Consider the following 25,410-nt stretch of genomic DNA (forward strand, 5'->3'; position numbering starts at 1 on the left):
AGTTTACGAGGCAGAGAAAAGAACGAAGGTGCGAAGTGTCAGTCAGGGCGGGGGCCTATTGAATCATGCGCACCTGCTCTGCGACGGGGTGCAAACCCAGGTAGACTACCTCCTTCACCTGAAAGATGCACTTTGTGCGACGTAAACGGACTCCAGCCTCCGAAATGCATCTGAGGACAGCCTCCAGATTTTCCAACTGTTCCTGCTCCGACGTCCCAGTGATCAAAAGGTCATCCAAGTAGACAGCGACATGCGGTAAACCTCTCAAAATGCCCTCCATAAAGGGCAAACGTGTATATTCATGCAGGCCCCGGTGTGTATTAATCGTTACATATGGTCGGGAGGCAGGGTCCAGCTCCAACTGTAGGTAGGCATGACTCATATCTAATTTTGTGAACGAGAGTCCGCCTGCAAGCTTCACGTAGAAATCCTCTATGCGAGGCATTGGATATCAGTCGATTCGGGAAGCCGTATTCACTGCAAGTTTATAGTCACCGCACAAACGAACTGTGGCATCTGGCTTCAGTAAGGTACAATTGGTGCTGCCCAGTCAGTGAAACGGACGGGCCTGATAATACCCAAAGTCTCCAAACGAGTGAGCTCCCCTTCTACCTTCTCGAGCAAGGCATAAGGCACCGGGCACACCCGGAAATAGCGCGGCATGGCTCCTGGTTCGACTTGGATATGGGCTACGGCCCCTTTTATCTTCCCCAAACCGGGCTGGAATACATCTGGGTATCGTCCTAGCACCTTCGTCAACCCTCCAGAAACTGTTTGGAGGATGTGCTGCCACTGCAACTGCAAATGGCACAACCAGTCCCGACCCAACAGGCTGGGCCCATGGCCGCGCACCACGATAAGTGGGAAACGCCCGACCTGACATCCATAAACAACAGGGGTCATCGTAGTTCCTGCAATGTCCAATAGTTCCCCCGTGTAGGTGGCCAACCTGGCCTGTGTGTCGGTTAATGTAAGGGTCAGTATACCCTGCTTGATATGGTTGAATGTCCTCTGGGCGATCACGGAGACCGCTGCGCCAGTGTCCAACTCCATCTCAAGCGGGTGACCATTGACCTGTACTGTCACCTTAATGGGGGCCACAGGGGGAGCTGCCACACAATGCAGCTGCAGGCAGTCGTCCTCCGTCTCCACGTCCTCAGGAGTAGTCGCCGCAGGTTCATCAACATGGAAAGTACGGCCCCTGGGCTGGTCCCAGTTTTGGGCGGAACGACGGTGCCTCTGGCACCCCCAGGACCGGCGTCCACGACGGGGTCGGCGTCTCAAGTCTGACACGGACATGGCTCCTCATCCATTGGTTCTGGAGAAGGCTCCCTTTGGGGAGGAATGTCCAACGGCCCCTGGCATCGATCCGGACGTCCCCTCGCCCAAGGTACCGCAGGAGTGCGGGAGGTTGTTTTCAGACAGAAGGGGTTGCGCCCCAAGGCATGCACCTCCATTCCCTGTAGCTCCTGCACTCCTCGTTCTGCGCTCTCTTGGGACAATGCTATTTGAATGGCCTGTTGAAAAGTCAATGTTGGCTCAGCTAACAACTTTCTCTGGGTGGCTGCATTGTTAGTACCGCAAACCAAACGGTCGAGTAACATTTCTGACAAGGTCTCACCATAGTCACAGTACTCCGCAATCCTGCGTAGCCTGGATAGAAAGTCGGCAAGGGATTCTCCTGGGGTCCTCTCAGCGGTATTAAACCAGTAACGTTGGACTATCATGGACGGGGTTGGGTTAAAATGTTGCCCCACTAAATTCACAAGTTCATCAAACGTTTTGGTATCTGGTGCAGCTGGGTATGCAAGGCTCCTAATCACCCCAAACGTATGCGGGCCGCAGGCAGTGAGCAATATGACCACCTGGCGCTCGTTTTCAGTGATATTGTTTACCCGGAAATAGTAACGCATCCGTTGTGCGTACTGGTTCCAGCTTTCCAGCGCAGCATCAAAAACATCCAAATGGCCGTACAGAGGCATGGTGTAATAGAAAACAAGTTCCAACCTGTATCCAACAAAAATCCAGGGAGGTGGCTTCAGCAGTGTAGACAGCTATTCTTAACCCTCGTCGCCAGTTTTGTGAGGGCTACGAAGAATCCAGCACGAGTTTTAAGGATACAAAGAAATAACATTTATTACAATAACATATATATACACAACAGCAGCAGCAACTTCGCTTGCTGCTCACTCCTTCCTGCTGGTTCCAAACTGGCCAGCGTTATTTATACAGGGAGTCTGCTTATGATTTCTCCCCTCCCCCTCATTGGGGAAGCTCATACTCCCACAGGATTGTGGGATTGTCATTAATCCCCAGCCAATGGTAAGCAGGCAGGTTATAACATTGACCATATTTCAAATGAGCAGGTGGCATAGTCTAGCAATTACACATCAATCTGACACTTGATTTTAGAAGAGTTGGTAGGCCGTGCCTCCACCTCAATATTTCAGTTATGCAGCCTTTTTTCACCAACAATGAATCTACACTGGCAGCATTTCCTTTCAAGCAGCAAAAATAAAAATATTGGAAATGCAAAGCTAAACTTCTGCAAAAGTACTTTTTATATCTTTAAGGTAATAAAATGGCCCAAGGCTCTTCATAGAAGCATTAAAAAACAAAATTTGACATCCAGACACATAAATGGATATTGAGGCAGATGACCAAAAACTTGGCCAAGAGGTAAATTTTTAAAATCATCTGAAAGGACGGGAGAGGTAGCGAGATGAACAGGTTTTAGGGTTGGAATCCCAGAGTTTAGGGCCTTTTCAGCTGAAGGCATAGCCTTCAAGAAAAGGCCAGAAATAGAGAAGCGCAGATATGAGGATTGAGCGGTTGGTGGTCAAAAGGCCAGAAAGAGAGAAGCGCAGATATCTCTTGAGGATTGAGCGGTTGGTGGTCACAGGGGTGGGAGAGGTGAGGAGTTCCATTTCAACACTGGTTCATCTCCATTCTATCTAGTCATTTTCACATGATTGCTTGTGGACATTTGCTGGGTTCAAATTCCCTACCAGAGTTCTTACATTACAACTATAACAGCACTTCAAAAATACTTTGCTGACTACAAAACTCTTTTGGATGAAAAGTACTAATATAAATAAAATGTCTTTCTTTTGTTGTTTCTGGGGTTGAAGTGTAAATGGATCTCAAAACAGTATTCACACATTCTAAATACAAGCTACATTTAAATAAATACGATTCAAATTATGATTATGCACAGATCTTAGCAAGATCTGGCTTCATTGTAGGAACAGAATTTCTGACAAGGACTGCAGTGATTTACAAAGGAAGCCCACTAACACCTTATCAGGACATCCAGGAGTCAGAATAAATGTAGGCTGGCTAACATCACCTGAACCCCATGACTAAGATTTAGCATTTTTATCATGTCTACATGATCTCAGAACATCCCTAAATGCTCTGTATTGTAATGTAGGAAATGCAACAGTCAATTTGCAGACAATGTTTTCTTTGAATATTGTCATTGGGACATCTGCTAGACAGAATAAATGGAGCATCAGTCTATATCTCATCAGAAGGATATCACATGTACAATACTTTTTTTTTAAACATGCATTTGTTAAGATGTGGGTGCCGCTGGATAACATTTGTTATCCATTCCCAATTGCCCTTGAGAAGGTGGTAGGGGTAGTGAGTCACCTTGTTAAGCCCTTGATGTCCATGTGTTGTTGGTAAAGCCACTGCGCTGATAGAGAAGGTGTTCCAGGATTTTGACCCAGCAATGACAAAGGAACAGCAATATAGCTCCATGGTAGGATGATGTGTGACTTGGGAGGAGAACTTGTAGGTGGTATGATCCCATGAGTCTGCTGCTCTTGTTCTTTTAGGTGGTGGCACTTATGGAATTGGAAGGTATTATCTCAGTGTTAGCCTAGATTGTGTTCAGGCCTCTGAAATAGAGAATGAACCCATCCAACTCAGAGGCAAGAGTGCTACCACTGAGCACATGTTGACACCCACGTCCTGGGTCCCAAGTCAGAGATGCACTGACTAGGCATGTGCTGACTAGACTTAATAACATCCCAGGCAGGCTGAGTGGAGACTCGCATCTAGGTGGTCTCTAATGCCTATTGGTGGCTGGGAACAGGTTTTGCATATATCCTCAGTTGCAAGCATGAGATTAGGTAGGTGAAAATAATTTAAATGAAAATCTGAAAAGGAGAACCGTATCCAAATATACTCATCAATTAGTTTTAAAATACTTTCATTGAACTTTTATTTTAAAACACAAGTAAATTATGCTTTTCATGACCAATAGACACCACTAAATGCTTTATAGCCAATGGAGTTCCTTTGAAGTGTAGTCACTATTGTAATGTAGCCAACTATGATTTGTATCTCTTCGATTTTACAAGAAAGCCAAGACATTGTGTTGTGGTTTTGAACAGCAAACAGTAAAACAAAAATTATCAAAACATAAGATCATCAAACACTACAGCAAACACAATCTGATTTACACTACAGGTTTCTTAAAGAGGCAAAGTTATCACAAGCACTTCTGTAAGAAAACAAATAATAAGATTGTCCATTATCTTTTTGTTTCAGTCCAAGCTCCAAATTGTTTTTCATAATAAAAGAGTTACCATCTTGCAAGCCATGATCCACTACTGGACCTTCTTTGAAGATGTAACCCAAGGTTAATTTAGTCTGGTGTTTACATCACAAATTTCCCCTGAATTTGAACTCAGGCCTGCCCACAGGTCACATGTTTCAAATTGCATGTCCATTACAGTTAATTACTACATAAAGTGGATCAGGGGACAAGTGGGAATTCAGGCCAGATTGCAGATACTATAGTGACTGAATGTGCTGAATGTTTCAGACTTTTAAAATTTTTAACCCGTTTAAAAAGGCATGTTAAATATAAAATTATAGCGACAGAACTACAAATGTGAAATTATAGCTCGCGGTTTCATTCAAAATCTGTCAGAATATTTATAAAGTGTTAAAATGACATTGTAAAACTGCAAGTTTTGTGACAAGATGCATTCACTCTAAGTGCTAGCTCAAAGTCAGCACTATCCTTTGTTTCCAATACTTCCAGCAGGAAAACAAATCATTTGCAACGGCACAGAAGCCAACTTTGAACAAAAGGCTTTCGTTTTATGAAACAATCCAATCTCTGAATTCAGGCGATAGATTCAAACACCCTATCCCTATTTCGTGGTTTGGACAATCATATCTGAACACCTCGGAACAATTCCTTGTAATTAGGTAATCATTGTCCTGCACAAAAGGGTCATCACCTTGATCTCTCGGTTCAGTTTAAAATTTAAAAGAAAATCAGCTTGGTAACATCTGCAATTTAAGGAAAAAAATGTTTTAAACTTATTTTCTGGTAAAAGTGGCGCTTCAGAAGACACAGCATGTTCACATTTGCTCCGGTAACTGGATTGACCATCGAAACGCGCGACGGTCTCTTTAAATACGGCAACAAAGCCCGGGCTTAAGTTAGCTTTTTTTTGCACGCGGGCCATCGATTCTAGTCTTGGCATTTTGAAGAGTTAAATATAAATGTGTTAAAGTAAAAGGCTGCAGTATCTTGGCTTTGCAACCGCCTCTCTCCTTCTTCCTTCCTTCCTTTCTTCCCTTCTCTAGGAAGGCTGAAAAGGAGCTGCCGAATTAAGTGCTGGTAGTTGTGAAGCAGACAGCCTCCCTTTAAGAGGCATGTCTGACTTGCTCTTTCAACCCTCTCAAGGACGAGTGGAAATCTTGGATCAAATACTTTTCTCCCTCTGGTATATCTCCACCCCCCCCACCCCCCAAAAAAAAAACCCTCCAGCCCCCAATACCACCACCTACCAGCCCCCAACACATTCAAACAGACAGACAAGCTCTTGGAGCGAACAATCTCGTGTCCCCACCACTTACCTGTTACATGTCTAGATTGCGTCTGGTTAGTAGTCCATAAGCACAGCAGCTCGCTCCCCTCCAAAAACTTTCCAAATGCGTTTCTTTTGGTTTGAAGAAAAAAAAAGTTTCCCACAAGTGGAGATTGGCACGGTAATCCCGTTCTGGATAAAGGGTCCGACACTCGTGTGCACGCCACACAAAAAAAGCGTTTGAAGTTACACGGAGGGAGAGAAAGCCTTACCTCATCCGCTCAAGAACTACTTTTGTTTGGTTAAACTTTCTTTCCCCACCAACAAAATCCTCCTTTTTTCCCCCAAACCTTTTTTTTCCTCTCTCTCCCCTCCCCCCCAGGTTGTTGCTTGCTTGTTTGTTGTGCTGGCTGGCTCCAAACAGCTGCCAGCGGTCTGAGAGCCTGCCCTGTGATCGCCAAGTTTGCTTTTTCTATCCTTCTGCTGCTCCCCCCCACCCACACACACACCCCCCTCTCTCCCTTCCCTTGTAGCCGAGACTATTTTCGATGAAATAACATGGTCAGAGTTTGTGGATTTGAAAAAAAAAGATCTGCGCCTCGTGACATCAGAAATGTGGAATGTGAGGAATGTGAACTGATGAAGGGCTGAGAGATGTCGTTTGCTCCTTAATGGTCACACAGCGAAAACACACCCCAGCCAACGTCGATTTAAAGCTGTACCGCAGGCGCTGCTTTAACCGTGCAGTGATTATGATGACTCCCCCCGCCAAACCCTACACAATATTTTAAGAGGGTGGGAGGATTAATATGAAAGTGTGCCTTTTCCTGCTTCTCCGGATCAGCGTCAGAATCAACCTTCGGAGTACTTTGGGCACCTCTAAAATAATGTATTCTGAAAGCCATGCATTTTCTTTCTTAGGAATTGCATGTCGTTCGTCAATCGGATTGTTGTGCTGTGGGGAGACGCTGTCGAGCGATGACACTAACTCCTGCAGAGCAAGCTCACGGGTGACACCGTGTGGGCTTTAAAGGCTTCACCGAGTTGATGTGTTTTTTAAAAACGATTTGCGTTGATATAGCGCCTTTTAGGATGTTCCCAACCCGCTCTACACTCAAGGGACCATTTATTACACCATTTTTTATTTCATTTGTTTTTGGCCCCAACTCTCGTGACCCCAAAATATAAAACCTGCAATGTTTCTATTCACCCTTAATTTCTCGACCTTTTATTTCTGTTTGAATACCTATTTTACACCCCCTTGCTCCACTCTACGTAGACTTCAGCTTATCCAGATTTCTGATGAAAGATATTCCAACTGAAATGTTGACAACAGCACCTTGTATTTCTATAGCTCTTTAACATAGTCCTAATGCACTTAACTGGAATATTATCACACATTAAGACAAGTGACCAAAACATTGTTCCAAGTCGTAAATTTTAAGGTATGGGGAGGGGGTTCGGTCTTAGTGAATAAGAGAGGGGAAGACTTTTAGAAAGGGAATTACAGAGCTTAAGGCCAAGGCAACTGTAATTTGTTGAGCAATGAAAGTTGGCAATATACAAGAGGCCAGAACTGGAGAGGTACGCTGTGAAGAATACCTTTTGTATGGTATATGCATCACTGTTGCAGTAGATGATTAGTAGAACCTTCACAGACATTCAACCTCCATGCTCTTCTCAATGCCCTCTTGCTGAACTGTCATGGTAGTGATCCACTTGACAGTACTTAATGGCATGCAAAATATAAAATACATTTCATTTTTTACAAGTTACATATCGTGCAATTTATTGCAGGAACCCAAGTAATCACTTGAAAGCCATTAATTTTCTGAAAGAAAGGTAATAGAAGCAGCAGATAAGAAATAGTAGGCATAAGTGATACATTTGATAATGTTGCAGTTCACAGACATGGCAAATGAGTAAATTCAAGACAAGTATAGAAACTACAAGAGAACCATCAATATAGAACTCAAAGCAATCCTTTTTTTAAAAAAATGTTTTATTGAAATTTTTTTCCCAAACAACAATTTTTCCCCTCTTACAAAGCAAACGCAACAATAACAATACAGAAATTTTTAACAATACACAAGTAACAAAACCCCTTTATCTTTGACCTAAACTAAACGAACCCCCCCCCCCCCCCTCCCCCCCTTCCCCCTGGGTTGCTGCTGCTGGTCATCTGTCTTCCCTCTAACGTTCCCCTAGGTAGTCGAGAAATGGCTGCCACCGCCTGGTGAACCCTTGAGCCGATCCTCTCAGGGCAAACTTTATCTGCTCCAGTTTAATGAACCCCGCCATATCATTTACCCAGGCCTCCAGTCCGGGGGGTTTCGCCTCCTTCCACATGAGTAGGATCCTGCGCCGGGCTACTAGGGACGCAAAGGCCACAACGTCGGCCTCTTTCGCCTCCTGCACTCCCGGCTCTTCCGCAACTCCAAATAGAGCTAACCCCCAGCCTGGTTTGACCCGGGCCTTCACCACCCGCAAAATCACTCCCGTCACTCCCTTCCAATACCCTTCCAGTGCCGGGCACGCCCAAAACATATGTGCGTGGTTTGCCGGGCTCCCGCCACACCTCCCACATTTGTCCTCCACTCCAAAGAACCTGCTCAATCTTGCTCCCGTTATGTGTGCTCTATGTAGCACCTTAAATTGAATCAGGCTAAGCCTGGCGCATGAGGAAGAGGAATTTACCCTGCTTAGGGCATCAGCCCACATACCCTCCTCTATCTCCTCCCCTAGTTCTTCTTCCCACTTTCCTTTTAGTTCGCCCACCGACTCCTCCCCCTCTTCCCTCATCTCTCGGTAAATCTCTGACACCTTGCCCTCTCCGACCCACACCCCTGAAAGCACCCTGTTCTGTATCCCCTGTGTCGGGAGCAACGGAAATTCCCTCACCTGTTGTCTAGTAAACGCCCTCACCTGCATATATCTCAAGAAATACTCAAAGCAATCCTACCTCTCTGTGTCGATAAAGTCCCTATTAACCTAATATCATAGGTTTGACTTGCATACACTCCCATCCTAAATAAGATTCCTCAATGGCACAACCAGGGACCAACATGGGTAATCAGACCACAGAAGTGAATAACTCGGATCCTACTTCAATAATATTTCCAGGCGCACCAGCCACTGACATGGAACCTGTCACCAAAGGGGGATGTCATGATAACTTAGGGCAGGCAGACACTAAAGGTGTACCTGAAGTGGCACAGATACCATTTGGCCCACATTAATTATGTGCCCTGGATATTTGGAGGTACAATTATGATGTAGGTGCCAAGATCACAGACTGGAAGTTTTGGAGCCGCCAACATAATGTTCTGGAGAAATAAAACTCCATCTACTCAATTCTCAGGCTTCAAACATAATGATACTGAAGCTTGATCCATTGTTTTATCAATCATGCCGATTTTAGCTTTTGAATCTAACTTTCTTGTTTTTTCCATATTCCTCAATAGTCTTACTTCCAAAGTAAATATGTATCTACTTTTGAAACAGTTAAATTATGCATAAAGTCATCTGAGGCCGTTAAGTTGATATTGTGTGACAACATTTGACCCAGAAGCAGTGATAGTAAGGAAAATTTGTAATTACTTTAAAATATTTGAGAAAATGTTTGAAAAGGACATTTCAGAATTCGTATCACTTGTAAAGGGGTCAAATGTAATTTTTATTTTATTTATTTACGGGATGTTGGAGTCACTGGTTAGGCCAGCATTTATTGCCCATCCCTAGTTGCCCTTAAGAAGGTGGTGGTGAGTTCTTCTTGAACCACTACAGTCCTTGAGGCGAAGGTACACCCACTGTGCTGTTATGGAGGGAATTCCAGGATGTTGCCCCAGATAGTGAAAGAGTGGCGATATATTTCCAAGTCAGGATGGTGAGTGGCCTAGAGGGGAACTTCCAGGTGGTGGGGTTCCCAGGTATCTGCTGCTCTTGTCCTTCTAGATGGTAGTGGTTGTGGGTTTGGAAGGTGCTACCTAAGGAACCTCGGTGAGTTACTGCAGTGCATCTTGTAGATGGTACACATGGCTGCCACTGTTCATCAGTGGTGGAGGGTTTGAATGTTTGTGGAAGGGGGAGCAATCAAGCGAGCTGCTTTGTCCAGGATGATGTTGAGCTTCTTGAGTATTGTTGGAGCTACACTCATCCAGGCAAGTGGAGAGTATTTCATTACACATGTGAATTGTGCCTTGTGGCACGGTGGACAGACATTTGGGGGGTCAGGAGGTGAGTTATTCTTTGTTAGTCTTTGACGTACCCTGGTGTCCACAGTATTAATGTGGCTAGTCCAGTTCAGTTTCTGATCAATGGTAACCCCCAGGATGGTAATTGTGTGGGCTTCAGCGATGGTAATGCCATTGACAGTCAAGGGGCAGTGGTTAGATCCTCTCTTGTAGGAGATGGTCATTGCCTTGCGAATGTAACTTGCATTTGTCAACCCAAGCCTGGATATTGCCCAGGTTTTGCTGCATTTGGACATGGACTGCTTCATTATCTGAGGAGTCACGAATGGTGACACGAATGGTGATATAGTCCCGCCTATAACAATATTAGGCGGGAACTGAAGAACATAGATTGGGGGCGGATGTTTGAGGGCAAATCAACATCTGACATGTGGGAGGCTTTCAAGTGGCAGTTGAAAGGAATACAGGACCGGCATGTTCCTGTGAGGAAGAAAGATAAATACGGCAATTTTCGGGAACCTTGGATGACGAGTGATATTGTAGGCCTCGTCAAAAAGAAAAAGGAGGCATTTGTCAGGGCTAAAAGGCTGGGAACAGACGAAGCCTGCGTGGAATATAAGGAAAGTAGGAAGGAACTTAAGCAAGGAGTCAGGAGGGCTAGAAGGGGTCACGAAAAGTCATTGGCAAATAGGGTTAAGGAAAATCCCAAGGCTTTTTACACGTACATAAAAAGCAAGAGGGTAGCCAGGGAAAGGGTTGGCCCACTGAAGGATAGGCAAGGGAATCTATGTGTGGAGCCAGAGGAAATGGGCGAGGTACTAAATGAATACTTTGCATCAGTATTCACCAAAGAGAAGGAATTGGTAGATGTTGAGTCTGGAGAAGGGGGTGTAGATAGCCTGGGTCACATTGTGATCCAAAAAGACGAGGTGTTGGGTGTCTTTAAAAATATTAAGGTAGATAAGTCCCCAGGGCCTGATGGGATCTACCCCAGAATACTGAAGGAGGCTGGAGAGGAAATTGCTGAGGCCTTGACAGAAATCTTTGGATCCTCGCTGTCTTCAGGGGATGTCCCGGAGGACTGGAGAATAGCCAATGTTGTTCCTCTGTTTAAGAAGGGGAGCAAGGATAATCCCGGGAACTACAGGCCGGTGAGCCTTACTTCAGTGGTAGGGAAATTACTGGAGAGAATTCTTCGAGACAGGATCTACTCCCATTTGGAAGCAAATGGACGTATTAGTGAGAGGCAGCACGGTTTTGTGAAGGGGAGGTCGTGTCTCACTAACTTGATAGAGTTTTTCGAGGAGGTCACTAAGATGATTGATGCAGGTAGGGCAGTAGATGTTGTCTATATGGACTTCAGTAAGGCCTTTGACAAGGTTCCTCATGGTAGACTAGTACAAAAGGTGAAGTCACACGGGATCAGGGGTGAGCTGGCAAGGTGGATACAGAACTGGCTAGGCCATAGAAGGCAGAGAGTAGCAATGGAGGGATGCTTTTCTAATTGGATGGCTGTGACCAGTGGTGTTCCACAGGGATCAGTGCTGGGACCTTTGCTCTTTGTAGTATATATAAATGATTTGGAGGAAAATGTAACTGGTCTGATTAGTAAGTTTGCAGATGACACAAAGGTTGGTGGAATTGCGGATAGCGATGAGGACTGTCGGAGGATACAGCAGTATTTAGATTGTCTGGAGACTTGGGCGGAGAGATGGCAGATGGAGTTTAATCCGGACAAATGTGAGGTAATGCATTTTGGAAGGTCTAATGCAGGTAGGGAATATACAGTGAATGGTAGAACCCTCAAGAGTATTGAAAGTCAAAGAGATCTAGGAGTACAGGTCCACAGGTCATTGAAAGGGGCAACACAGGTGGAGAAGGTAGTCAAGAAGGCATATGGCATGCTTGCCTTCATTGGCCGGGGCATTGAGTATAAGAATTGGCAAGTCATGTTGCAGCTGAATAGAACCTTAGTTAGGCCACACTTGGAGTATAGTGTTCAATTCTGGTCGCCACACTACCAGAAGGATGTGGAGGCTTTAGAGAGGGTGCAGAAGAGATTTACCAGAATGTTGCCTGGTATGGAGGGCATTAGCTATGAGGAGCGGTTGAATAAACTCGGTTTGTTCTCACTGGAACGAAGGAGGTTGAGGGGAGACCTGATAGAGGTCTACAAAATTATGAGGGGCATAGACAGAGTGGATAGTCAGAGGCTTTTCCCCAGGGTAGAGGGGTCAATTACTAGGGGGCATAGGTTTAAGGTGAGAGGGGCAAGGTTTAGAGTAGATGTACGACGCAAGTTTTTTACGCAGAGGGTAGTGGGTGCCTGGAACTCGCTACCGGAGGAGGTAGTGGAAGCAGGGATGATCGGGACATTTAAGGGGCATCTTGACAAATATATGAATAGGATGGGAATAGAAGGATACGGACCCAGGAAGTGTAGAAGATTGTAGTTTAGTCGAGCAGCATGGTCGGCACGGGCTTGGAGGGCCGAAGGGCCTGTTCCTGTGTTGTACATTTCTTTGTTCTTTGTTCTTTGGTGCTGAACATTGTGCAGTCATCCGCAAACATCACCACTCCTGACCTTATGATGGAAGGCAGGTCATTGATGAAGCAGCTGAAGATGGTTGGACCTAGGACACTACCTGAGGAACTCCTGCAGTGATGTCCTAGAGTTGAGATGATTGACCTCCAACCACAACAACCATCTTCCTTTGTGCCAGGTATGACTCCAACCAGTGACGTGTTTTTCTCCTGATTCCCATTGACTCCAGTTTAGCTAGGGCTCCTTGATGCCATAGTCAGTCAAATGCTGCCTTGATGTCAAGGGCAGTCACTCTCACCTCACCTCTGGCATTCAGCTCTTTTGCCCATGTTTGAACCAAGGCTGTAATGAGGTCAGGAGTTGAGTGATCCTGGCGGAACACAAACTGTGTGTCCATGAGCAGGTTATTGCTGAATAAATGCTGCTTGATAGCACTGTTGATGACTCCTTCCATCACTTTGCTGATGACGGAGAGTAGACAGATAAGACGGTAATTGGCTGGGTTGGATTTGTCCTGTTTCTTGTGTACAGGACTCGCCTGGGCAACTTTTCACATTGCTGGGTAGATGCCAGTTTTGTAGCTGTACTGGAACAGCTTGGCTAGGGGTGCGGCAAGTTCTGGAGCACAGTCTTCAGCACTGTTGCTGGGATATTGTCAGGGCCCATAGCCTTTGCAGTATCCAGTGCCTTCAGCCATTTCTTGATATCACGTGGAGTGAATCGTATTGGCTGAAGACTGACATCTGTGATGCTGGGGACCTTTGGAGGAGATCGAGATGGATCATCCACTTGACACTTCTGACTGAAGATTGTTGCGAATGCCTCAGCCTTGCCTTTTGCACATATGTGCTGGTCTCCTCCATCATTGAGGATGGGGATATTTGTAGAGCCTCCTCCTCTAGTGAATTGTTTAATTGTCCACCACCATTCACGGCTGGATGTGGCAGCACGACAGAGCTTAGATCTGATGCGTTTGTTGTGGCATCGCTTAGCTCTGCCCATCACTTGCAGCTAATGCTGTTTGGCACACAAGTAGTCCTGTGTTTTAGTTTCACCAGGTCGACACCTCATTTTTCGGTATACCTGGTGTTGCTCCTGGCATGCTCTCCTGCACTCTTCATTGAACCAGGGTTGGTCCTCTGGCTTGGTGGTAATGGTAGAGTGGGGGATATGCCGGGCCATGAGGTTGCAGATTGTGGTTGAATACAATTATGCTGCCGCTGACGGTACACAGCGCCTCATAATAATAACATCAGTCTTGAGTTGCTATATCTGTTTGAAGTCTATCCCATTTAGCGCGGTGGTAGTGCCACACAACATGATGGAGGGTATCCTCAATGTGAAGATGGGACTTATCTCCACAAAGACTGTGTGGTGGTCACTTCTACCAATACTGTCATGGGCAGATGCATCTGCAGCAGGCAGATTGGTGAGGATGAGGTCAAGTATGTTTTTCCCTCTTGTTGGTTCCCTCACCACCTGCTCCAGTCCCAGCCCAGCAGCTGTGTCCTTTTGCCGTGCAAGTTTATTAAGCAATTGAATCTCTCAAAATTTCCAAACAAACATGGCACTAAAAGGAAAATATTGACTCTGCATATACAGTTAAGTATAGAAATAATACTATTTTGCATCTCTTTGATGCAGTCTGATATTGCATAAAGACAATAATATTTTATCCTGAGTGAATGCATTCTTAGGGAATTATAAAATGAATCATCCCTGCATATAGCAGGATTGTTTAAAGAGTGGTGATAAACATGGGGTATTGCTGCTGTGATGGTATGTTATTGGTATAAAGTTAAGCATGAAATAAAATGTACTCAGACATACCATCATCACTTGTGACTGATGTTTCTTTTTCACCATCATGAATCAAAAGCACTTGCCTATCAACACCATAATAAGGATGATACTCTTAGTACATAGTTTTGGTTTGCAATGCCCTTTCACCCTTTTTATAGTTATATTAAGATTCCAGACCATGTGTAACCTTTGAAACTGTTAACAAAACAGTTGGCACCTTTTTATCTGACTGAAAAATGTGTTGTGCAATAGTGACAGTAATGCAATAGCTACCTGCTGTATGCTACTGCTTTTATAGTTACTCTGGGAAATTATCACATTCCTGAGCAGTGACAATTACAGTATCTACTAAGTTTTAAAAATACTCAACATAATGGGAGTTAATGGAGAAAGGGACAGAATGAGATAAGAGTGATTTGTGTCAGACTTGAGTAAATGACATAAGATATTTTACTAATTGCCCTGTAATTGGCCTGTTTTGCAAACTAAAGCTTATAAGCAGTCACTGGTTAACTGACTCGCTAAATAGTTTCAAAGGAACCAAAGCAATAACTGGAACAAAATTAGGATAGTTGAACCTTGTTATGGTGAATGTGATCCAGTAGTTTATAAGTAGGTGGCACGGTAGCACAGTGGTTAGCACTGTTACTTCACAGCTCCAGGGTCCCAGGTTCGATTCCCGGCTTGGGTCACTGTCTGTGCAGAGGCTGCACATTCTCCCTGTGTCTGCGTGGGTTTCCTCCGGGTGTTCCGGTTTCCTCCCAGAAGTCCCATAAGACATGCTTTTAGATGAATTGTAATTCTGATTTCTCTCTCTGTGTACCCGAACCGGTGCCGGAATGTGGCGACTATGGGATTTTCATAGTAACTTCATTGCAGTGTTAATGTAAGCCTACTTGTGACAATAATAAAGATTATTATTATTAATGAAATAACAGGCCTTTGTGTACAGTTCCAAACCTGGTGGTTATTTGATCATTATTTACTAAGATTTAAAGGCTTTAACGAAGTGAACACTTGTACAGAATAAAGCTTGTGATCCTTAATTACAACTTCAATCAATCATCGGTATAGCCACCATAAATTCAAGAGTAGGCCTTGCAGCACAAAGTGATTGGGAGATTGGTACATGGACTAATGAGTGGTACAAATTAGCTCAAAATAAAAACACATATAATTTACTCCATTTTACATAGTCAATTGCGACTTTTCTTCATGCTTCTTGCAAATTAAATCAGCAGCTACAATTTCTTACCTTTGACATATCCATCCTTGATATTGATACTCTTGGCTTTATTTCCTCTTGTTCTCAGTGGAATTTCAGATAACATTCATAGCTTTACTCTTTAGTGCAAAACTCTTGTTTCCTGTCAACAGTTCTTAAAATTCCTTTAAGCCCATGTTTGCCCAAAGTTTAAATACTGCTTATATATTTGGAAAAGCTCTTCTTACACCTTTCTTGCACTCCAGGACAAGTTGCAACAAATAGAGGTCCAGTTTCTCTCTTACAATTAATTTTATTTTATAAATTTAGAGAACTCAATTCATTTTTTCCAATTAAGGGCAATTTAGCATGGTCAATCCACCAACCCTGCACATCTTTGGGTTGTGGGGGCGAAACCCACACAGGCACGGGGAGAATGTGCAAACTCCACACGGACAGTTACCCAAAGCCAGGATCGAACATGGGTCCTCGGCACCGTGAGGCAGCAGGGCTAACCCACTGCGCCACTGTGCTGCCCTCTCTTTTTATTATTATCTTACCTGACTGTATTGTATCCTTATGATGACAGTAGAGTTCTTCTTTTCTGCCTTTTTTTGCTAATGTCTCCTTTGTAGCCGTACGTCTTTATTGTGTTGAAGTCAAGGTGCATTTCAGAGTTCCCTATTTTTAAAAAAAATTTAGAATACCCAATTAATTTTTTCCAATTAAGGGGCAATTTAGCTCGGCCAATCCACCTACCCTGCACATCTTTGGGTTGTGGGGGCGAAACCCACGCAATCAACGAGTCCCCTATTTTAACTCATTCTTTTACAGAACCTCAAAATCTCATTGTCTGTAGTTTTTCTCTCCCCTTTCATCAGACTAAAACCCATGCTTAACATCACATAATGATCGCATCGTGATTTACCCCATCTTTTTGTTTACTTACGAACGTACAAATTAGAAGCAGGAGTAGGCCACTCGGCCCCTCGGGCCTGCTCTACCATTCAATAAGACCATGACTGATCTGAGTGTAACCTCCGTCCCACATTCCTGTCTAACGTTTAAAACCTTTCACCTCTTTGCTTATCAAGAATCTACTTACCTTTGCTTTAAAATATTAAAGACTTTACTTCCACTGCCTTTTGATGAAGACAGTTCAAAAAACTCATTAACATCTGAAAGAAAGAAATTCTCCTTACCTTTGTACGCCGCGTCGCCTGGGACCATTGCCAGAGGCCCGCTCAGCAATTCCCCGCCCCCGACCGGCTGAAGTCCCAACAGCGTGGAACTAATGTGCTCCTGCTGGTCGGGATACTCGCGTGACTGCTGTGCACTCAGTCTGTGGACGCCATGGTCGGGGGCGGGCGGAGTGGAGGCGGGGGGTGTGGGGGGGGGGGGGTGGTGGGGGGGGGGGGGGGGGGGCGGTGTGGGGGGGGGGGGTGGGGGGGGGGCTTTATAGGCGGCCGGGGAGTGATTGTGTGAGGTTTGTGGGTCGGACATGTGGCCGGCAAGGGGGGTCTCTTTATTGGGTCTGGCTCCACAGTCCGAGTTCACCATGGGGCACAGCCGCTGGAGGCCGCCGCCATGCACATGCGCGTCTGACCCGGAAATGCGGGGGTCCTTATCTGCAGCAAAAGCTGCGAGATTTACTCCGGGTCCATGCTAGCCCCCTGCAGGGCTGGGAATTTGTGTCCCTTTAATCCAGGATTTTCAGAAGTAAAACTCCACGGTTTTGACGCCGGCGTGGAAGCATAGTCCCAATAATGGAGAATCCAGCCCCTTATTTTTGAACAGTGATGCCTAGTTCTAGAATCTCCCACAAGGGGAAACATCCTTTCCACATCCACCCTGTCAACACCCCCCAGGGTCTTATATCATAGACTCATAGAATCCCTACAGCGCAGGAGATCATTCGGCTCATTGAATCTGCACCGTCCTGGAGTGATATTCAGATATCAATATACATGATCAATGTCTGTAAATGTAGTACAGTCATTTCAACACTAGATGGCTCACAGTCAGATACTATCCCGCCTTTTCTAAGTCACATGATGATGTGATTCAGAACAGTGAACAAGCAAGACATAGAATAACTAGAGTGAGAGAAGTTAGACCTAGTTTGTTATAATAGTGTACAGTTATTTATTTTTTTAAATTTAGAGTACCCAATTAATTTTTTCCAATTAAGGGGCAATTTAGCGTGGCCTACCCTGCACATCTTTTAGGTTGTGGGGGCGAAACCCACGCAAACACAGGGAGAATGTGCAAACTCCACACGGACAGTGACCCAGAGCCGGGATCGAACCTGGGACCTCGGCGCCGTGAGGCAGCAGCACTAACCACTGCGCCACCGTGCTGCCCAAAAGTGTATAGTTATATAGTTATCTGTGCTTTAATTCTTTATTGTTAGTTTAGTATTGCGTAAAAGGACTCACAGTTTATTATTTTATTACTCATTAAATAGTTCATCTTTCAACAACAAGACTATTGACCATTTGATCATCCTGGTGGATTCAAGAGTAATATATATATTTTAGATAAGTCATTATATTAAATATAACATGACCCTCCAAAAGAACACTCTACCCAGGTGCCCCCCCCCCCCCCCCCCCCCCCCCCCCCACCCCCACCCCCCACCACCCTGTCCTATACTCGTAACCTAACCTGTACATCTCTGGACACTAAGGGGCAATTTAGCATGGCCAATCCACATACCCTGCACATCTTTGGTCTGTGGGAGAAAACCGGAGCACCCGGAGGACACCCACACAGACAAGGGGAGAACATGCAAACTCCACACAGACAGTCACCCAAAGCCGGGATTGAACCCGGGTCCCTGGCGCTGTGAGGCAGCAGTGCTAACCACTGTGCCACCGTGCTGCCCAAGTTGTCTCTAAATCTTCCCAACGCCAGCAGGTAAAAGCCTAGCCAGTCCAAACATTCCTCATAAGTAAATCTTCCATTTCCAGGTCTTAGTCTAACAAACCTTCTCTGAACTGCTTCCAATGCATTTACACCCTTCCTTAAATATGGAACCAATACTGACACAGTACTCCAGATGTGGCCTCTCCAGTGCCCTGTATAACTGCAGCATCGAGCATTATAGTCCATTTGCTTGATTTTGTCCGACTCATTTAACCAACTTATGTATCCCTTTGTAGCCTTCTCATGTCCTCTTCACAATTATTTTGACCCTATCTTGTATCATCAGCAAATTTAGCAACTATATCTTTAGTCCCTTCATCCAAGTCATTTATATAAATTTTAAAAAGTGGAGCCCCAGACCTGATCCCTGTGTTACATCATCTTGCCAACCAGAAAATGACCCGTTTTCGCCTGCTCTCTGTTTCATGTTTACATTGTTTACAATTTACATAGATGATCTGGAGTTGGGCACCAAGTGTAATGTGTCAAAGTTTGCCGATGACACTAAAATGAGTGGTGGAGCCAAGTGTGAAGAGGTCATTGAAAGTCTGCAGAGGGATATAGGTAGTTTAAGTAAGTGGGTAACGGTCTAGCAGATGGAGTTCAAGTTGGTAAATGTGAGGTCATCCATTTTGGTAGGAATAGCAGCAAAATGAACTATTATTTAAATGGTAAAAAATTGCAGCATGCTGCTGTGCAGAGAGACCTGGGTGTCCTTGTTCATGAATTGCAAAACGATAGTTTGCAGATGCATCAGGTAATTAAGGATGGCATATGGAATTTTATCCTTCATTGCTCGAGGGATGGAGTTTAAAAACAGGGAGGTTATGTTGCAGCTGTACAAGGTGCTGGTGAGGCCACACCTGGAGTACTGTGTACAGCTTTATTCTTCTTACTTGAGAAAGGATGTACTGGCACTGGAGGGTGTGCAGAGGAGATTCACTAGGTTGATTCCGGAGTTGAGAGGGGGCAGTTGGCCTACTCCTGCTCCTAGTTCTTATGTTCATCTGTTCATATGTTAGCTAGCCAGTCTTCTATCCATGCCAATATGTTACCCCTACACCATCAGCTTTTATTTTCCGCAATAACCTTTGAGGTGGAAACTTATCAAGTACCTTCTGGAAGACTAAGTATAGTGCATCCACCGGTTCCCTTTTACCCACAGCATGTTACAGCATGTTACTTACTTCTTCGGATGAATTGGTTCAACGTGATTTTTCTCTCACAAAACCATGTTGACTCTGCCTGATTCCCTGGACTTTATCTAAGTTTTATTGTTTCTCTTCCCGCACCTAGTGGTGCACAAGGCAGACTTTTATCTAATTCTATAGTTAGTATTTTGTTCTGTTCTAATGGCTTTAATAATGGATTTTAACATTTTTGTAATGTTCTATGTTTCTATTGAAAGCACTAGCAACAGCGCCGCTCCCGATAGCCCCGGGGAAGTACTCAGGGAGTCCGGTAATAATAGCTTCATTGAGAATTTGGAGGCAGTTTCGCCAACACTTTGGGTTAGGGGCAGGGTCAAGGGAAATGCCGATTCGGGGGAACCACAGATTTGAGCCAGGGAGGTGGGATGGAAATTTTCGAAAATGGGAGGAGAAGGGGATTAAGACACTGAAAGATTTGTTCCTAAGGGGTCAGTTTGCAGGATTTAAGGAGCTGGAACTGAAGTATGGGCTGGAGCAGGAGGAAATATTTAGATACATGCAGGTTCAAGATTTTGCCAGAAAGGAGATACAGAACTTCCCGGAGGAGCCGGGCTCCACATTGCTGGAGGAGGTGCTGACGACAGGAGGATTGGAGAAGGGGGTAGTGTCAGCGGTTTATGGAGCTATTTTGGAAGAGGAGAAGGCACCACTGGAAGGGATCAAAGCAAAATGGGAGGAAGAGTTGGGAGAGGATATGGAGGAGGGGTTCTGGTGTGAGGTGCTTCAGAGAGTGAATGCCTCCACCTCGTGCGCGAGGTTGGGGCTGATACAGCTGAAGGTGGTATACAGAGCACACCTCACGAGGGCGAGGATGAGCCGATTCTTTGAGGAGTAGAAGATGTGTGTGAACATTGAGAGGGGGGGTGCTAATCATGTTCATATGTTTTGGCCCTGTCCAAAGCTGGAGGATTACTGGAAGGAAGCTTTTAGGGTAATTTCTAAAGTGGTGCACGTGAAACTGGACCCAGGCCCCCGGGAGGCCATATTCGGGGTGTCGGACCAGCCAGGGTTGGAAACGGGTGCGGAGACATGTTGTAGCCTTTGCCTCGTTGATCGCCTGAAGGCGGATCCTGATATGTTGGAGAGCAACCTCTTCAGCCTGTGCCGTTGCGTGGCGGGGGGACCTGTTGGAATTCTTGACTCTTGAGAAGGTTAAGTTTGAATTGAGGGGAAGGATAGAGGGGTTCTACAATTCATGGGCATTATTCATTATGCACTTTAAAGAACTGGATAACATCGAACATTAGTTGGGGGGGTGGGTGGGAGGGTTGGGGGGGGGAGGGGGGCGGTGTGTGTTAACAGTGGCTATGGGTGATTCCTGATTCCTTTTTGTCATTTGTTTATATGAACATGCGGGTGAATGTTTGGGGTTTGGTGGGAGGATGGGATCGTTGTTATAGATATGGGGATTGACATATTTGTTAATGGTTATTGTTTATTGTTGGTGGGTGTAAATTTGGGAGAAAATGTGAAAAAGGAGGAGAATAAAGAAATATATATATTTTTTAATGTTCTATGTTTCTATCTTCCTATGTTAAAATAGATGTTGGGTTAACTGACCTGTAGTTTCCTGCTTTCCATCTCCTTCCCTTTTTGAATAAAGGAGTGTTATGGAAAGAAAGGGAATTATTTTCAACAGCCTAGTTTCTGCTCTCACTCGCCACTCATAAACAGAAGGTGTTTTTGATTTCTGATTTCCCCCTTTAGAAGTGGTGGTATATTTTCAGTTTGGTGTGGCCTAATTCTCTTTTAATATGCCCACAGCAAACTTGAGATAAGGCAAAATAAGAGGGTTGGTTTATTTTACACACACGCCAAACGCAGGAAGATGTTTTGCAACATCTGCCCCTTTTTACACTGACTGAGGAGGTGGGCTATGTGAATGCCTGGAGGACTCTACACACTTGGGACGAAGACTTTATGTTCTTCTCAGCCCCTCGTCTGTGTCACACTAGAATTGATGATTTGAAACTTTTGCTTGAGGTAGCGGGGGTGGCTCTCGATTCCTTATTGATTTAACAGGCTGAGAGAAGCTTAAAATTTGCAAGGCAGAAGTTGCATAAGTTTGAGAATAAGCCCAGGAAGTATTTGGCCTGCATAACTAAAAAGAAGGCAGATTCTAGGGTTATCCCCTCTACACATTATCTGGGGGGAGGGGGGGGGGGGGGGGGGGGGGGACCAGAGGAGGTTAATGGGGCTTTTAAGGACTTCAATGCGGAATTATATAAGTCAAATCAGTTTGGTGATGCGATGACAGGTATAGAACATTTTTCTCTTCCCTTGGGCTTCTGGAGACTTTGGAGAGCCAATGCCTGGTTCCCAATGCTCCTATCTCTAGGTGGCTGCAGTCATTAACGAGCTTCAGCCGGGCAAGGCCCTGCGACTGGATGGTTTAGGGTGTGAATTCTATAGGGAGTCTAAAGATTTGAAGTTGGAACCGTTGGTGGCTATGTATTCCCATGCTTTTGAGGGAAGGGTGGTGCCACCAACATATTGTGAGGCTCATGTTTCTGTACTAATCCACAGGAGGCAGGAGTTCCGTCACTACACCAGTATTTATTTGCAATAACTATATACAAGAGCAGCTCCAACCAGTGCTGCTAGCATTCCAGTCAACTGAAGACTGCCTCACGAAGCCTACACAGGTGCTTATATGGGCCCCCTCAATGAGCTATCATTGAGGGAGCTCATACTCCAATTGGCCAACCAATAATGCCAATTGGAGGTCATTACAGTTTCCTTGATTTTGAAAACATGTAAAGTTCCGGAGGAATGGGCCTCCTACAGGCCAATTTCTCCCCAAATGTCTATTTTTTAAATTTAAAGTGCCCAATTATTTTTTATTCCAATTGAGGGGTAATTTAGCGTGGTCAATCCACCTACCCTGCACATCTTTGGGTTGTGGGGTGAGACCCACGCAGGCATGGGGAGAATGTTCAAACACAGACAGTAACCCGGGGCCGGGATCGAACCAGGGTCCTCGGTACTGTGAGGCAGCATTGCTAACCACTGTGCGACCGTGAAACCCTTTCTCCCCTGAATATTGATCAGAAATTGTTGCCCAAGGTTCCAGCGAGAAGGTTGGAAGGTGCCCTTTCGACTATTGTTCTGGAGGACCAGACTAGGTTCATTAAGGGTAGATTCTCCATAATAATGTTAGAAGACTGTTGAATGTGATTCAAGCTTTTCAGAAATGGGCACTGGATGGGCGGGCGATCTCCTTCGATGCAGGAAAGACTTTTGATTGAGTTGAATGGAATTATTTGGTATTGCATTACTGAGATTCGGGTTGGCAGAGAATTACATAAAATGGAGTCAAGTGTTTTTTAATAGGTCTGGTTTACGGTCAAAGAATTTTGGGCTCCAGAGGGGGACTAAACAGGGGTGTTCTCTATCCCCCTTGTTGTTTGCACTGGCTATTGAGCCAGTGGTGAAAAGATCCCTTAATATCAGGGCTAGAGTGTGGAGGGAAGCAGCACAAGATCACACTTTATACAGACGATGTGTTGCTGTTTGTGTCGAAACCGGGTGTATTGGTTCGCACCATTATTGTTGTGGTGGATAGATTTAGTGCCTTCTCCGGTTATAAGATCAACTTTACGAAGTTTGAGGCTATGCCGGTGAGTGAGTTGAGAGGTAAACCTCCTCCTCTCACCAATTTCCCTTTTCGATGGTCCTCTTGGGATTTAAATTAAAATGGCTTATTGTCACAAGTAGGCTTCAATTAAGTTACCGTGTCTACTAGTCGCCACATTCCAGCACCTGTTCGGGAGGCTGGTACGGGAATTGAACCCGCGCTGCTGGCCTGCCATGGTCTGCTTTAAAAGCTAGCTATTTAGCCCACTGTGCTAAACAAGCCCCTGGTGTTATCTGCGTGTTTCAATTACCCTTTCCTTCAAGCAGTTATATGGGGTCCATTTCCGTCAGTTGATTGTGTCTATTAGATGGGCTTTAGCCCTGCCAGTTTCTTGGCAGGGAGGATCATCCTGATAAAAATGAATATGTTCCCTCGATTGTTGTATCTCCTGTACTACTGTCAGCTCGAGTTGCTAAGGAAATTAATAAAATGATTAGTTAATTTATCTGGAACTAAAAGAAGTCTCGCTTAAAGTTTGTTGAGCTCCAGATCCTGGGACTAGGGGAGGTTTGAGTGTCCCAAATATTAAGCTATATCAGCTGGCTTCTCATTTAATGTTTATAAGGATTGGGTTAGGAAAGACCTTCATCTATTTTGCTCGATATTGAAGCAGACCAGACAATTTATCCTCTGCAGGTCTTGTTATTTTCTGGTGACTTTAAGTGTGATAATCCTGTTATTATGAATACTCTTAGAGCATGGAGGTTGTTCTGTCAACCGTGGGGCGGCACAATGTTTAGCCTGCCACCTCACAGCGTCAGGGACCCGTGTTCAATTCCAGCCTTGGGTGACTGTGTGACGTTTGCACTTTCTTCCCGTGTCTGCGGGGGTTTCCTCCGGGTGCTCCAGTTTCCTCCCATAGTCTAAAGATGTGCAGGTTAGATGGATTGGTCATGCAAAATTGCCCGTAATGTCCAAAAGGTTATGTGGGGTTGCAGGGATAGGGTGGGGGAGTAGGCCTTGGTGGGGTGCTCGTTCAGAGGGCCGGTGTAGATTGGATGGACCAAATGGTCTTCTTCTGTACTGTAGGGATTCTATGATTCTATGAACTAGAAGGGAGATCTAAACTGACTTCCGCTCTCTCTCCTACACAGGGCAGTCCAGACTTTCCACCCAGTCTAATCGACCATGGATTCGGCACTTGGAGAGGTAGAGGCATTTGTCGGGTGGGAGGCATGTTCAGAGATGCTTCCTTGTCATCCTTTGAGCAGCTATATCAACAATGTGACATTCAGAGACCCTCCTTTTTTACGTATTTACAACTTAGAGACTTTATGCTTAATAAGACAACTTTGTGTCTTGACTCCTGAATTTCCCCAGTGGAAAGACTCCTAAACTCTGTGGAGGGGAAACAATTAATTAGCACGTTCTATGATACTTCAAATTCTAGATTGTGTGTTATCATGTTAGGTGCTTTCCAGTCTTGGGAAAAGGATTTGGCAATCAACATTGCCGAAGAGACATGGGGTAATATATGGGGCTGTGCCAGTAAAAGTTTGGTTTGCAATAAAATGAAGGAGACTCAGTTCAAGATACTACACCGTTTGCATATAATGCCTAGACTTAGTCACAGGTTTGATCCTACTATATATCCAATGTGCCTAAAGTTCCTGGTAGTCAAGGGTGATTATACACATTGTTTATGGACCTGTGTTAAGAGTCAATCCTGTTGGTCTGGGGTAGTCAGGGAGCTGCAGAGGATTGTTTATAGAGCCTCTCTGTTCCCCGCTGCTAAGATCAGAATTCCCTGGTGGGGCAAAATCTGGCTTCCCGGCGGGGAGCAAACTAGCAGCACGTCTCTGTGCCCTTCCCACTGGCCATAGCGGGCTTCCCGCACCAACCCGGTGGGGCATTGGCGGGCAGGTGCATCATTCACAAGGGGAGGTGCACTCCCCCCGCCCCCACCCCCCAGCCGAGAGCCCTGCTGGCTGTGCAAATCCTGAGGAGCATTGCCCTGGCGAATTTCAGTCCGAGGGGTGGCAAGGTGGTAAGTACCTTCCCAACTATTGCCACCGGGGTACCGTGAGGATTCCTTCATGGATGGTGGCG

General features: G+C 45.1%; 1 protein-coding gene across 4 annotated transcripts in view; it reads right to left on the minus strand.

Moving 5' to 3' along the window:
• LOC140425095 (tyrosine-protein phosphatase non-receptor type 14-like) overlaps positions 1-6,330 on the minus strand; it is a 391,006-nt gene extending 384,676 nt beyond the window's left edge. For 3 of the 4 annotated variants that reach the window (XM_072508993.1, XM_072508997.1, XM_072509005.1), the window contains exon 1: positions 5,890-6,330. The gene's annotated coding sequence lies outside the window, so the exon portion shown is untranslated. Of the gene's footprint in view, positions 1-2,007; positions 2,089-5,889 lie in introns of all 4 variants that reach the window. The other variant, XM_072509014.1, reaches the window with a different exon arrangement.
• Between the last annotated feature and the right edge of the window lie 19,080 nt (positions 6,331-25,410).

This window comes from Scyliorhinus torazame, chromosome 1 (assembly GCF_047496885.1).
Source record: "Scyliorhinus torazame isolate Kashiwa2021f chromosome 1, sScyTor2.1, whole genome shotgun sequence".
Taxonomy (NCBI): domain Eukaryota; kingdom Metazoa; phylum Chordata; class Chondrichthyes; order Carcharhiniformes; family Scyliorhinidae; genus Scyliorhinus; species Scyliorhinus torazame.